A 13,614-nucleotide genomic window follows, 5' to 3' on the forward strand; every position below is an offset into this window, starting at 1 on the left:
ACACAACACATCTTTCTTGTAGCGTCCGTTTAGTTTTTACATTACGACTTAAAGACACTGAAGTCGTAATCCCAAATCTGGGAAATGGTACCAGCCGAGGAGCACGTAAAAGACCTTGGTTGTCCGAATGCTGTTCTAGTTAATGTTGCTTTAAGTGTTGTCCAGTGCGGCCATTTTTATGGTCTGGACTGCCTCGCTTTGCTACATGTAAAACAATCCAGTCCCCAGTACTAATCCACCCGTCACTGGAGCATTTAGCAGGTAATCAGGAGCTATAGTTTCAGACCGACTTCTTTCAAGGACATACGTTGTATACGGGGTGACAGGCAACATAAACCAATTACGAATAATCGTCCATGTGTGCACCTCAGAGAACAAATGACATTTTGGAAACGGGAGTGAGTCCTTCACCAAATGGCAGCAGATGCGAGTAGTTTTAACTAGACACATACATCCCCACAAATGAAATCCTCACGAGAATGAGCTCTTATGAACTCATTCCGCCTCCTGTTAGCAGTCAATGAAAAGCTGCAGACGCCTCAGGGCCACATTTGTCTCGCTGATATCGACACTTCAATGTCTTCTAATGGTCACATTGTGATTTGTGCACACATCTTCACGTGCAAAAAATGTCCTCGACATGTTTGTTTTTTCTAAGGATGTGAGCGCGTCAGTCTGCACCCTACTTGTTAAAAGCTTCAAGAAAGCCAACCACATAGTGGAAAACATTATTCCAACAGATGGTAACAGGAAGAACTGCAGAGAGGTTTTTAAATGTTTTGCCAGTTTTTAGGGAGACTAATCAGCTATTCTGAATTACCCGTATCGGCTAATTAAAAATCAGACATTCATTTCCACTTTTAGCCAAATATTGTCACAGCTTTGAATATGGAATATCAAATAAGTCATATATCTACTCATTTTAAGAATGGTATTGTTCACATCACAGCAGCAGTCGTCTAGTCGGTGAAAACTACAATAATAAAACTCCATTCTGATTTAATTAATTAGCTTTGGCTCCTCAACACAGGCCAACAGCTGGGGTGTGAAATAGACACGAACACATCTTGACTTCCCATTTGATTTAATCACTTTTCTTTTCCCTCTGTGTGCAGCGTATCTGCATCTTCCCTCAAACAAACACACACAGAGTGTCTCTTGTTTTTGAATCCAGACATGCGGCATTTCACGTGCAACAGTTGCTTGTTTTGAGAGGGAAGTGTAGAAGGACACAGAGGACACTTTGGGCCCAGAGTCCTTTTGCAGAGAAGTCTTTGAAGTGAGGGATCTTCGTTAGCGAGAGGCTGCACGTTCAGTGGAAGCTGCAGAAAGAGGCAGTTTTTTTTGCATAACTTATGTAAGTCTCCCAGATGGCACTGACTGCATTTGATCGATGACAGAGGGAAGAGTCTGGAAACAAAGAGGACAAGGGGCTTTATGAGAATGTTGACTTTATTCCTACTGTGAAGGGAACATATATCCTGTGACACTGAAACGTTATGTATATTTCTAATATTCAGATGCCTTTCTCAATCTCTTCACAAAGTTGTCGAGGACATCTGCATAATCCTGTAATCATTCTCCCAAATCCACAAGTACACGCACAACCTCAACCAAGACGGGAACATTTTTTGACACCAGACCTCACTGCACTCGATTGAAAAAAAGGTAACTTCACACATTTTCTGTGAAAACACTAGCTGTGTGTTCCCAACCGTAAAAGTCGGACAGCAGGAACTCCTTGTAACACCCCTTCGGCTTTTTCTATTTCACCACACATTCTCATTTATCTAACCTTGTTTATTTTTCCACTACTTCTGAGGGTAATGGAAACAGGCAGGAGAGCCAATTGTAGACAATTCCAATGAAATTACCCCTGCAGAACAAGCCAACGATGCCTTGGTATTGATATCCCCCCCAGATGAAACTGCTTCCCAATTAAACCCATTTGTGTTTTCTTTTTAAAACACAATGTGAGTTCATGCCGTCCTTTTTGGCAGCCCCACAGGCCCGACAAAGGCAAATGGCAATTTTACCCAAATCACTTTTTATTCTTTTCTTGTCTTGTTTCTTTTTAGCTTTACTGAGAGGCTTGCTGAAATAATTGGCTTTTAAGCATCTGTTGCAAACAGTAAGCAAATGAAAAGCGATTTCTAGAGGACAGAAACAAAGGACGGCGTTAACACATTTTGTAATGTGTATTAATGATGCAATTAAAGTTGTAATAATTATACAAAATGTGCCCTTTTATACATGTACAATGTGCTTCATGTTTGCAGCCATTGTTCTACTAAATGATGGTTTGATGCCCTTTTACTTCACCTCCATTACGTGCATTGTATTGTGCTTCTATAGAAAATGGCCACTCTCTGTGTGTGTTCATATGTTTGGAGAGAAATACCTTCCAGATCTTATCTCATATGTTTGTAAATTATATCAGTTGTCCTTCAGCGCTTTGTCAACATGTCTCATGGTGACGAAATATAAAAAACAAACAAAACATTTTTCATTTTGCAGCGATAATGGGATACTGGCACAAATGTTGTGTATTTCCAAACTGAACTCCTGGTGAGAAATTAGGCATATCAGTGAATTTGGTTTGTACAGTCATTAATCATTGCAGCAATGTTATTCTGTCTGAGCAACAAATGTAAGTATGAGGAATTATTAAAGTGTTTTGTTTCTCAAACCATTAAAAGCCTTGTAGTTATTATACACCGGAATATATATTGTTATATATACTGACAGGATCTAATGAAAGGTTGTCAAATACATTAAGAAAAGCACTTTTTATTATCTATTTAACCAATCTGTGAACTCTGTTTAGAAGAAGCCTCCGGTGACATAGGTTTAAGATGAATCTTCCAAAAAATTAACAGACTGTCAGAAAAATTAGCCTGCAGCACATCTGCTGGAGACGTATTCACACACATTTTGACACCAGAAATCCCTCCTCGTATAGATAACAGACATGCTGCGAGAACAGAAAAAAACTTTTAGAAGCGATGGAGCTGAGTGTGTATCAGCGGACAGCTCTTCACCCGGGGTTGCTAGACTCTAACAGACAGGCGACGAGGTAAACAGAATCCTGGAGAGTTGCCCGTGGCATCAAATACACGAGTGGACTTGCAAGCACCTGCTTCAGTGCTCGGCGGGCATAAAATTGAATTGAGCAGTGGTGATCATCATGCATCCGTGTGGTAGTTTTTCCCTTCATGATTTTGTAACTGTGAATGAGTTTGACAATATGCACCAAATGCACACTTAAAGGGGACATATATAAGCCGTGTTTCCACCGCATGGTACTGCTCTGCTCGAGTCCACTTCAGTCAACTCGACTCTCTTTTGGTACCAGGTGCGTTCCTCTATTTTGTTTTCCACTGTGTACCACCTCAGTGTAGGTGGGGTGATGCTGCTTCAAAGTGTCATGATAACGGGACACCCGCTGAATCCTTTCATCGGCAACCCACGTCTGCACTTTGTCAATTGTAAGGCGAGGTGTTTGCTGTTGCTTTGACGGCTACCATTTATTTAAAACCTGGGTTGAGTGAATTTTTAAAAATGCAATCACTGTTGGTGGTAGTTTGCTATTCAAGAAAGCCGGTTTGAACAGGATGTCCCGTGACATCTGGTGACAATTCTCTCTGACCAATCAGTGGTCTGCAGTGTTTTAACGTCACCTTTTAGTATCGGCTCAGCTCGTTTGGAATCTCAGCCGAGGTAAACAGTACCAGATACCAGGTACTAGCCACAAGTTTTCCTAATGGGAACCCAAAAAGGAACGAGTTGAGTACTACTCATTTTCATGTTCATACTTGAGTTTCTACTAGAGCGTGTTTACATGCTTTAATGTAAAAATAATAATCTGAATATACCTGAATTCACCCTCTGAAATGCTCTGTTTTAGCGCCTGTCTCTTTAAGACTGCCTCCTAAAAAAAAAAGCCCAATCCGTTTTGATTGGCTTGCAAGAAAAATTGCAACGGTAGTTCTCAAGCCGTGGGTGGAGATACTCAGATGGGAGGCGGTAGGTTCTAATCAGCCTGCATGTGACATAGGAAGGGGAGACAAATCTGATTGGTTTGTTGAATCACATGTTTTCTGATCCAGGCAGCTCATATACAACTGACTGGGTTGTCTTATTTTACAGTTTGTGGGTTGGTAGGCACTCTAGATACCCAAATGTAAGTGCACAAGCACTGAACATATACTTGTATTTAATAATGAATTGTCCCAGAGAGCTAATTAGCCATACATCTGAGACTTTGTTAGAGTTGTTGATAGTTACAAATAACTTCACCAGGTGCCGAGGTGTCTGGCTTTCAGAACTCATTTTACTCTGTTTTGGAACAAATTCTCCACTTCTACTGGCATTACAACACAGTCCCGGTCTCTTCCACCTGCTCGCAGTTTCAACCACTCAGCGATGGAGGACACCAGTACAAGTCAGCAGCAGGTGTCAGAGCGCAAATCAACTACGAAAGCAAACAAGCCTCATTCTTAAGCCAACAACGAGATGAAGCAGACTTTTCATTCCAGGATTCTGCACTGTGATATGTTACCACTTCATTAGCTTTCCCAGTAAACATGGTTTTGGTAAATGGCAGGTCATGTCTTGGATGAAAATGTGCAAAAAGCTAAAGAGTTTCAACAAGTGTAACAAATATATGTTTTGTATAGGTGTGTTGCAGTCCTTTATTGAAGCCAGGTGATGTTAACACTGAGTAAAATATTCAAACACAAGACTGTTTTCATAGAAACATTCTTGATGTCTTTTTATACACTTTATCCCAACATTTTGTCTCACATGTTTGGTATCTTTGAAAACGTCCACATCCATCTTCACAAGTAAATAAAATAAAGTATTGTGAGTTTAGCTGCAATAAAAGTTATTTTTCTGACAAACTCAGCACTCTTTACAAGTCAGTAATATTGAAAGTATTTGGCCTCTGCGCTCCTAACTATCAGCTGCTTGTACTTTAATCTACTCTATGGGAAAAGCATCAGTTTTTCCCCTAACAAAAAGCCTGTACCAAACATTGAATATATTTAAAATGAGGCTTTGCTGAAAGATATAAATTCAGTCAATCTTTTACTTTTCATGCTCCATTTCGCCTTCAAATATCGGTAGCTTATCTAATTTCTTTGGTCTTTTATGTCTATCCAATATTTAATAGCCAGAGGACCCCTCTATAAATGAACGACCTCCTTATTAATAAAACAACTGTGATGCTCCAGCGCTTAGGAACTGAAATTACACTCTACTCTCTCTTTAACTTCTTTGAAAGAATGTATATATATGAGCCAGGGGGTTAATGGATTTCTGAATACCCTTCTTTAAGATTTCATTTCTATCACTATTATTAACACTCACATCATCATCGTTATCATACAGTAGCACTTTACTGGAACTTGCACTGGAACTTTACCCAAGTTACGGCAGCATTACATTTAGATAACGTCCAAAAAGCCTTTTCTCTCAGAACATTAAAGGTTCTACGGCGTTCAGAGCATAATGTATCAGAAAACAACTATTTGCTATGTTAAGATACAGTGGAGTAATGCCGTTCTGAGCAGAGGATGAAGTCACACTCCCTCTGTGTGTGTGTGTGTGTGTGTGTGTGTGTGTGTGTGTGTGTGTGTGTGTGTGTGTGTGTGTGTGTGTGTGTGTGTGTGTGTGTGTGTGTGTGTGTCTCTCTGCTTCTTTTACATAGCCAGTCCGGCCAAACGTGCATTTTAGTGCTTGTGTGTGGCTAGCTGATGGCCGCCGCTTTGTATGCGCTTATACAGCGGTTACCGCTGATAACGCTGTTCTAACCTACAGTATTGTTGTGGAAAAGTTCCCCCTCAGATTAACACTACTAGCACTGTCATCACTGTTTCCATTGTTTGTTTATTTGTTTCCGATGTTAGTGCCGTTAGTTGCTAGCCGCCAGCTCAGCCATCGCCATAATTAAGAGCCGCGTGGAGACAATCTCTCACAATGCTCTGAATTCTGCATTCTAACTATGGCTCTTCACTGTAAGAACAATGCAACATAAAAAAGACAACACATAAACATAGCCTACATGTCACATGTGAATGTTTCACGTAAACCAACCTGCATCCATATCTTCTACATGTATTGTTATCACCTCATAAGGTTGCTGACTTTTGCCAGTGACTAGTTAGCTTTAGCCTCCGTCTTTTAACATATTATCTCATATATAACCATAAAGTGCATATATAAGACTCATTTTATATGGTTATCATTTTAAAACAAGTCAACTTGTTTGCCAACCTTTTTAACCAACTCATGAAGCTAGCGTTAGTTTAGTTAGCTAGCTGGTTACAGCTGATTAAATCTGCCAGCGAACGGGTATTTCAGCCAACCTATTTGTCGTCGGATAAAGAATGAGAAGGCTTTTGTCTACCTCTGTCTGAAATCAAGGACCCTTTAAAAAAGTATTTTGAGCAGTAGGCTAAATATGCCATTGTTAATATTATAAAATGTGCCATGTGAGTATTTAAGTTTGACAGACAGGGGATGGGGCTCATTTATTCTATATATCAGCATATATAATCAGAATGAATATCAGTGCCTATACACTCCCACCAACAACATTTTAGATACAGTTTAATATAGAAACCACACAGACTGAATAATAACGTGTCCTTTGTACCGAGTCAGTGGTGGCAGTAAATAGACATCTATGCAAATTAAATGACGTCTGTGAGAAGCTAAGAGGTGACAAGCCAGAAAATGTTGCGCTCCCCAAATGCCAACAAATAGGTCACCAAACCACAAGCAACAACTAGGAGGAGAGGAAAATAGGATGATGGGATTCAGGGGTAGAAAAAGAGAAAAATAAAGCATAAAACATGGGACAGACTGACAGCCACTGCTGAGCCGAGTAACAGCGACGAAGATATTCTAATTATACAGCTCTAGACAGATTCATGACACTTCACAATATGGAGAGTTTTTGTTGTAGCAAAGTGAGTCATATGAGAGTTGTCATTTATTTCCTTTTAGGTTTTCCCTAATTTATTGTTTTGGTGGCCTCTTAGCGGCAGAGAAAGATAAAATCACAGAAAGACTAAGATGAGTGAGGAAGAAGAAACAAAATATTATTTGCACAAGTATAGGTTTAAGGCAGAACTGAAATGTCCTATTTTACTGCCAGCCTAAAAATAGGGAGTCGGCAGGAGCACTTCCTGACAGTGTTTTGAGTTCTGCTTCTTTAGCTGTTAAGAAATGGAGAAAGAGGGACAGCGAGTGAGTAGAAACCTCTGCCAAGTTTGTGTGTGAATCCCTTACGCTCAACCAGGGATATTGGGATGTCTGCCATGAGGATGTTAGAAGGAAAGCAGCTTGGAGAGAAAGAGAGGCACATGAATGAACAATGCAACTGACATCACTCCCCAGCAAGACAGCCTTCTGTGCCGCATTCTGCCCCAATCTCTGCCTGTTACATAACACTATATTACCTTAAAATTCCCTACAGTGCAAATAAACCAAGTAGGCATTCAGTAACAATTCCTTTTTTTTTTTTTTTTCTCACAGAAATAGCACTCAATATTAAAGGAGAAGGCTGGTAAAATGTTTCTTATTGTCAACAAATCCCATGAAAGATCAACACCAATGTTCTTCAATACTTCCCAACTTCTGTACCCTGTCCATCCAATCTCATTTATTCCTTCTGAAGGAGTAACATTTCAAAAATGTGTCACAGAAATATATTTTCGTTAAAAAAAGAAAAGATCTAATTATTTGGTAGTGCCATAGTAAATTGAAATGTTTATGTTATGTGTTATGTGATCGCCCAAAGTGTTTTTAATAGTTGTGTCAGCAATGGTGGTCTATTGCACAAAGGAATAGGGATTTGGCTACATAGACAATTGTGTACAATCCAGCAATTCTAAATGTAATGTAATGTTGTTAGCAGGATCAATTCATTGCTGGTTTTGGACTTTTCAAAGGATATGTTGGCCATAAGAAAAAATATCCTTTATACCTGGAAATAACCACGTTTTTTGGCCACTTGTGGGCAACAGAAACAAGCTGTGGACATATAAAGTTAAAATGGCAAACTTAGCAAACAGATGCATATTTACACATCCAGCATATGGAGCAACATTAGCATTGTCTTGTTTCTGGCCACCTAGCAGGTAGTGAAAGGACATATAAAAGACCTGCACATTATCGATCACTTGTACTCACTTTATTACCTATTACCAGGAGGTTATGTTTTTGGTTCAGTTTGTTTGTCTGTCAGCACTATTACGGAAGAACTACTGGCCCGATTTTCATTGAACTTGGTGTGAGGTTGTAGCATAGGCCAAGGAATAACAAGGCATTCTGCGATCTCCGAGTCTCATGAGTCTTGAGCACACAATCAACACAAGGATAAGGATTCATTGGACACCTGAGGAAAAGAAAACAGGAAATTCTGGGCTTCTGAATTTCTACTCATTTCTTGAAGCCTGCCTTCAAAGCGTTGGTGTGTCATTACTGCAAGTACAGTCTTGTCTTAAAAGATTTAATCAATAGAGGTATCAAGTGGAGAGGAGAGAGATGTGCACGTTGCACCAGCATCCCCCAGACACTTCTACGTTGCTGTTGCTGCACTGGAGTAGAAATCATAAATAGAGCAGCCAATTACAGAACCAACACAGGGCTGCTGCTTCTGTACCTCTTCAACGTTTGTCCATCCATTGATTGGCCCTGTTGTTTTAACCTGGCATGGTTCAATCACTTCATATACAGCTTAGGGTAAAAATAAAAGCCTAAAGTGTAAGCATATAGAGTACAAACAGTCCGCAGGGCGTCTGAATGGGCCTTATTGGTCTAGTGTTTTTTTTTCAGTTAATGACCTCTTCTTCCTTTATGCTGGAAATAATGTGCAAACAAGGGAGACAAGTGAGCAATTTTTCCCCAGAACGGGTCTCTGATGGAAGAAAAGTGCAAGGTGCTTTAAACAACCGAGTGCACAGAGAGATGGCGGAAGACAGCAAAAGGCCTCCAGCAGGAAAACAAAAAAATGCTAATCTCTTCTCCAAGCACCTCTGATGCAAGTTCTACAACATTGCAGCAGACAGGTAGGTAGTCGCAAAAGTGGGTCAGTTAAACAGGTCAGGTTGGGTGAACGGGGGAAATGCGCATTCTTCTTACGATCTAATTAATACCTCTAAGACTTTGCCGGAGCTAGTTTTTCCCCTCTCTGCTATTATGTTGGTTTAAAACCAGACTGACAACAACCAAACAAGCCACCAGCAGCCCGGAGGTCAGACAGTCAGTCTGAGCGATGGTGAAAGGCTAAGGCCCGTCTGTCACGCCACCAGATGAGGAGATTAGAAGGGAAGATACGTAAAGAGAAACTAATATGGAAATAATAAGAGAGAAATTGCAAGGTAAAGGTGCACTGAAAAGCCTCTCAGGGTATGTGCATGCATGCATAATGAGATTTTGCAAGCCAGGAGAAAAGAATCCCAGTTTCATTTGTGGTCTCATCAGCCTTAAATATATTGCAAATAGCTTCTGCTCATTGTTATTTCACAGCTGACTTCTCGTCATGTCGGCCAATGTCAAAGCCTCATTAATAGCTCTATTGACAGTCTTTACAATGTTGACAGTGCTGAGCAAAGTGTGGGATAACAAGGATGACCATGATGACCATTGACTGCTCCCACAGCAGCACCGGTCCCTGACAGAGAGAGCAGAAGTAAAAGCAGATAAAAGAGGAAGTAAGTGATGCTCACAAGCAAAGAAAGAAGGCTACTGAACATTGATCCATATCACGATAAGAGAGACAAGTAGGTATTCATATTGTAATTTACAATGGACTGGGACAATTTAAACACACCTCATCGTTATTTAACGGCCATTACAAAATGTATTTATAGCCCCTCATCAAGCACTGCAGAAAGGCAGCAGTGCTTCCTTGAGTCTAACAAGCTGATTTTTTGAAAAGGGAGATTTATTTTTTCAGCCTAAAATATCGTTCATTTCCATCTTGCTAACTGAGGAGAAACATAATGAACCCAATCATGGCGATTTTCCACAGGTATTTCATCTGCATCCTGGAAGGAAAGAAGATACTAATTTGGCTGGAAGGACCGAGAAGGATTTTGTGATTCTGTGTGTGTCTGTGTCTGAGTGTGGGTGCGTGAATTTGAGTGAAAATATACATACGCCAGAAACCTGATGCAGCATGGCGAAGCTTCCAAGTTTTCAAATCCTAAACACCCTCTACTGCCGCCACACTGAGACCCCAGGGACTGGAAAAAATGTAATCACTCTAAACATATGTGTAAGGTGTGAGGTGACGCACTATCAAATAAATACCAGCGTGAAGAGAAGCTGAAAGGAGCAATGTCATGAGGATTCATACTGAATATCTCGTGAATAAAAACACATTCCCACAGGAGCAGGCAGACAGCTGCACTTCACCCCCCACACATTAAGGCAAGTGGGGGATTTCACCATTTAGAGGAAGTGTTTCATAATGAAAGAGTCAATGGATCCTCCTGGCAGGACAGTTCTGCACAACATGCTGATAAATGTGCTTATTACTCACTGTGAATGTGGGTACACTGTACACGTGAAGTCTTTCTGTTCAAAAGCCTAAAACTCTAAGGCACCTACATGACTACTAAAGTCGACCTTTTTTAAGACCTTATTGAAATTCTTCACGCCCACTTCAGGGCGTTGAGCTGCACAATATTCTATGAATGAAAATGTAAACATCTGCTACTCAGATTACACTTACTTGTCTGCTAGTATAAGCACATAGTGTCTTTACTGCAGTGGAGACAGTCCAGTTACTTTCAATGGGTTGATTGATACACCAGAGCAAAAACATGGAATATCATCCTTTTCAGATGCTCGGAGCATACGAGCATGACTTGGCACCAAATTCAGTTGGCAAAGCTGGAGAACTGAGATCTCCATATGGTATTTTTAGATGTTACTTATGTCTTTGGCTGTACACCACATCAACTACCGTGGAAGGGTTTTGATTCGTACAGTTCCAGGCATTTAGTGTTTTCTAGGTATTGACTCACAAAAGCGAAGTTTACTCTCATGGAAGCATGCCGAGATGAGTATGACGGCAGACTACAATTTTTGCTTTAATCATTCAAACATCAAAGTGTGAGTGGTAGGTGAAGAAAAGCAACAGAATCCATGAGTGCAGGTATGAACAGTAAGCATGCTTTTAGTGATTTGTAAGTCAAAAGATGTCCGGGGTAAAACTTTATAAAATAAGGACAGTTTTTTGTTTGTCTTGGTAATATATAGCCGGGGTTTTAACTGCCTTTCAATGAATGCATTTTGATGTGTAGTTAAGAGCTGCTTCACGTTGAAATATAATATTTTCTAGAATGACATATTGGTTTTAACAATGTCTAAAAAAATAATTACATTTAAGATAGATTCCTCTACATTTGGCCTACAATTCATAAAATCAATGCTTACTGAGGCTGTGACGATCAAATACACAAACCTTTCCCAAAAGAAGCTCAGATTCAAGCTACCACTACAGTGAGGTAACATAATGAGGGAATCTGCAATGGAAGGTGCCGATCAAAAGCGTCTGTGAAGCTGGTGAGGAATAACTTAATAACTTACGTTGTGTGGGGGTGTGTTGTTTAAGGAACCGGTGATATATGAAATACCATCCAGGGAGTCAGTTTGAGTAACAGATATTTGTGTTTAAAGGTTTATCAAACTCCAAAACACTACACAACGGCCTTTAATACTCAGAAACAGGATTTTAAAACTCTGGAAAGCTTGGATTTGATTGGCAACTGGCCAGACATTGTGTTACAGTTGCAGCAAACGTGGAGACTGGAACAAAATTTGTGCTGGACAACCCCACAATGTTTTGCCTGCGCCCCTTGAGTTGCCAGCCCAAACTGTGCCTACTGACTGTCTCCATTCAAATGAGCTGTTGGTGGATAATGGTTTACCAACTGATGTTGAAGCTGCACGCTGTGTACTTAAAAAAGACCTATACCTACCAAGTGTTTGACAAATGAGCAATGATGTTGTTTTCCTGGTGTGCACAGTCTCTTTATAAGGACACTTCGAGGCACTGAGGACACAGAAAGTCAAGGATTATGATGCAACATTTAAACTTGCTGATGCGCATACTTTAATTTATGAGGCCATGGTGGCTCTTGACACAGTTCAAAGACTGAACATTAAAGGGAATTTGCAGAGGACTCTGGACACTATTTGATTTTTATCCTAGAAGAGGTAGGCCTATTTAAATCCATGCAGGTGAGGTTACAGTTAAAGATAAGGCTTAAAGTATTTAGGACGTAGCAGAAGCGCACAGAGATCTTTATCCACGTCTAAGTAGCTCTACAGGTGGAGATGAAACTCAGGGAAAGAACAGGGTCACACAAAGGGAAACCTGTATGGAACTCCTTCTGGGAAAAGCAATGTGATCATGGACGCAATACCGAAGAAAGCACCAGGACGTGTTGTTCCTCAGACAAAACAGTCAGTGGATGAATTGAAAATACGAAGCGAGAAAGAAACTGGTGGAGGGAGATTTGTTGCAAGGAACAAACAAAATCAAATTTGTGACGTGTTAGCTTTGATATTAGCTTATCTTAGGTTACGTCCATTTAAATCTCCTTTCCAAATCACCCTGCCAAGATGTCAGTGTATAAGCATGTGGAATCTCTTCCTGTCCTTTATGTTCACTAGTGTGTCCATGCATGAAATAAGCCAGGTTATACTGTATACATTATTTAGCAGAGGAAAATTCATTTGTGATCTGATACGAATGTTGTCGCATTGGTCCAGTGTTAAAACGAAAAGGACTAAAGGATTTCTGAGCTGGCATATTTTACAAGGTATGGGTAGGAAGAGATTAGCACATGGGAGTAGATTTGAGGAAGCAGTTGATAAGCCCACAGGAAAGAGCAAGCTCCACCACAGCTGGTGCAGATAAAACACACAATAGATGGTTAAGTCGAGGGAGAACACAGCCAATGAGGCATGTGAAAGGAAATAAACCAGGTGGTGCGTTGGGATTGGAAAGTTAGGGGGAAGTTGGAAGTTGGTCGAGTTTATAGCAAAGTTGATCTTAACCATACCTTACATAAATGACGACTGATGTCAATTGATTATTTTTAGTCAGTTTAACATGAGTAGCAACAATTAAAGCCAATGATTGTGAATGAAGCATGGGCCTTGGTATTGCTTATTTGTAGCGTTGCAGTATAGCAGTATCGGGTTCTGTTGTTAAAAGTATTGTCAGAATATCAATACTTTAGTAGTTATTTAGTTAATGTAGGAAAGAAGAGAGATCCAAGGTAGAAGAGTGTTTATCTGACAGTAACTTCATAACCTAAATCATGACTCACTGTGGAACAAAGAAATTACCTAGCTAGCTTGCAAACTCACAGAAGGGGTATTGTGAGCCGAAAACCTAAATTGTGAATGAAGCAGAGTAGAAGTTATGTTTTCTACACGTATATGGGATTTATGTTGCTAACCACTGTAATGTATAAATAGAGATTTTAACGTTTTGCTGTACGAAATACAATGCGTCAGCAAATATCACACTCTTTAATGTGGAAGCTTTTACGTGTCTCGGCGGTTGCTAACAAAGTGGCT

The sequence above is a fragment of the Cottoperca gobio genome, chromosome 9 (genome assembly GCF_900634415.1).
Source record: "Cottoperca gobio chromosome 9, fCotGob3.1, whole genome shotgun sequence".
NCBI lineage: Eukaryota > Metazoa > Chordata > Actinopteri > Perciformes > Bovichtidae > Cottoperca > Cottoperca gobio.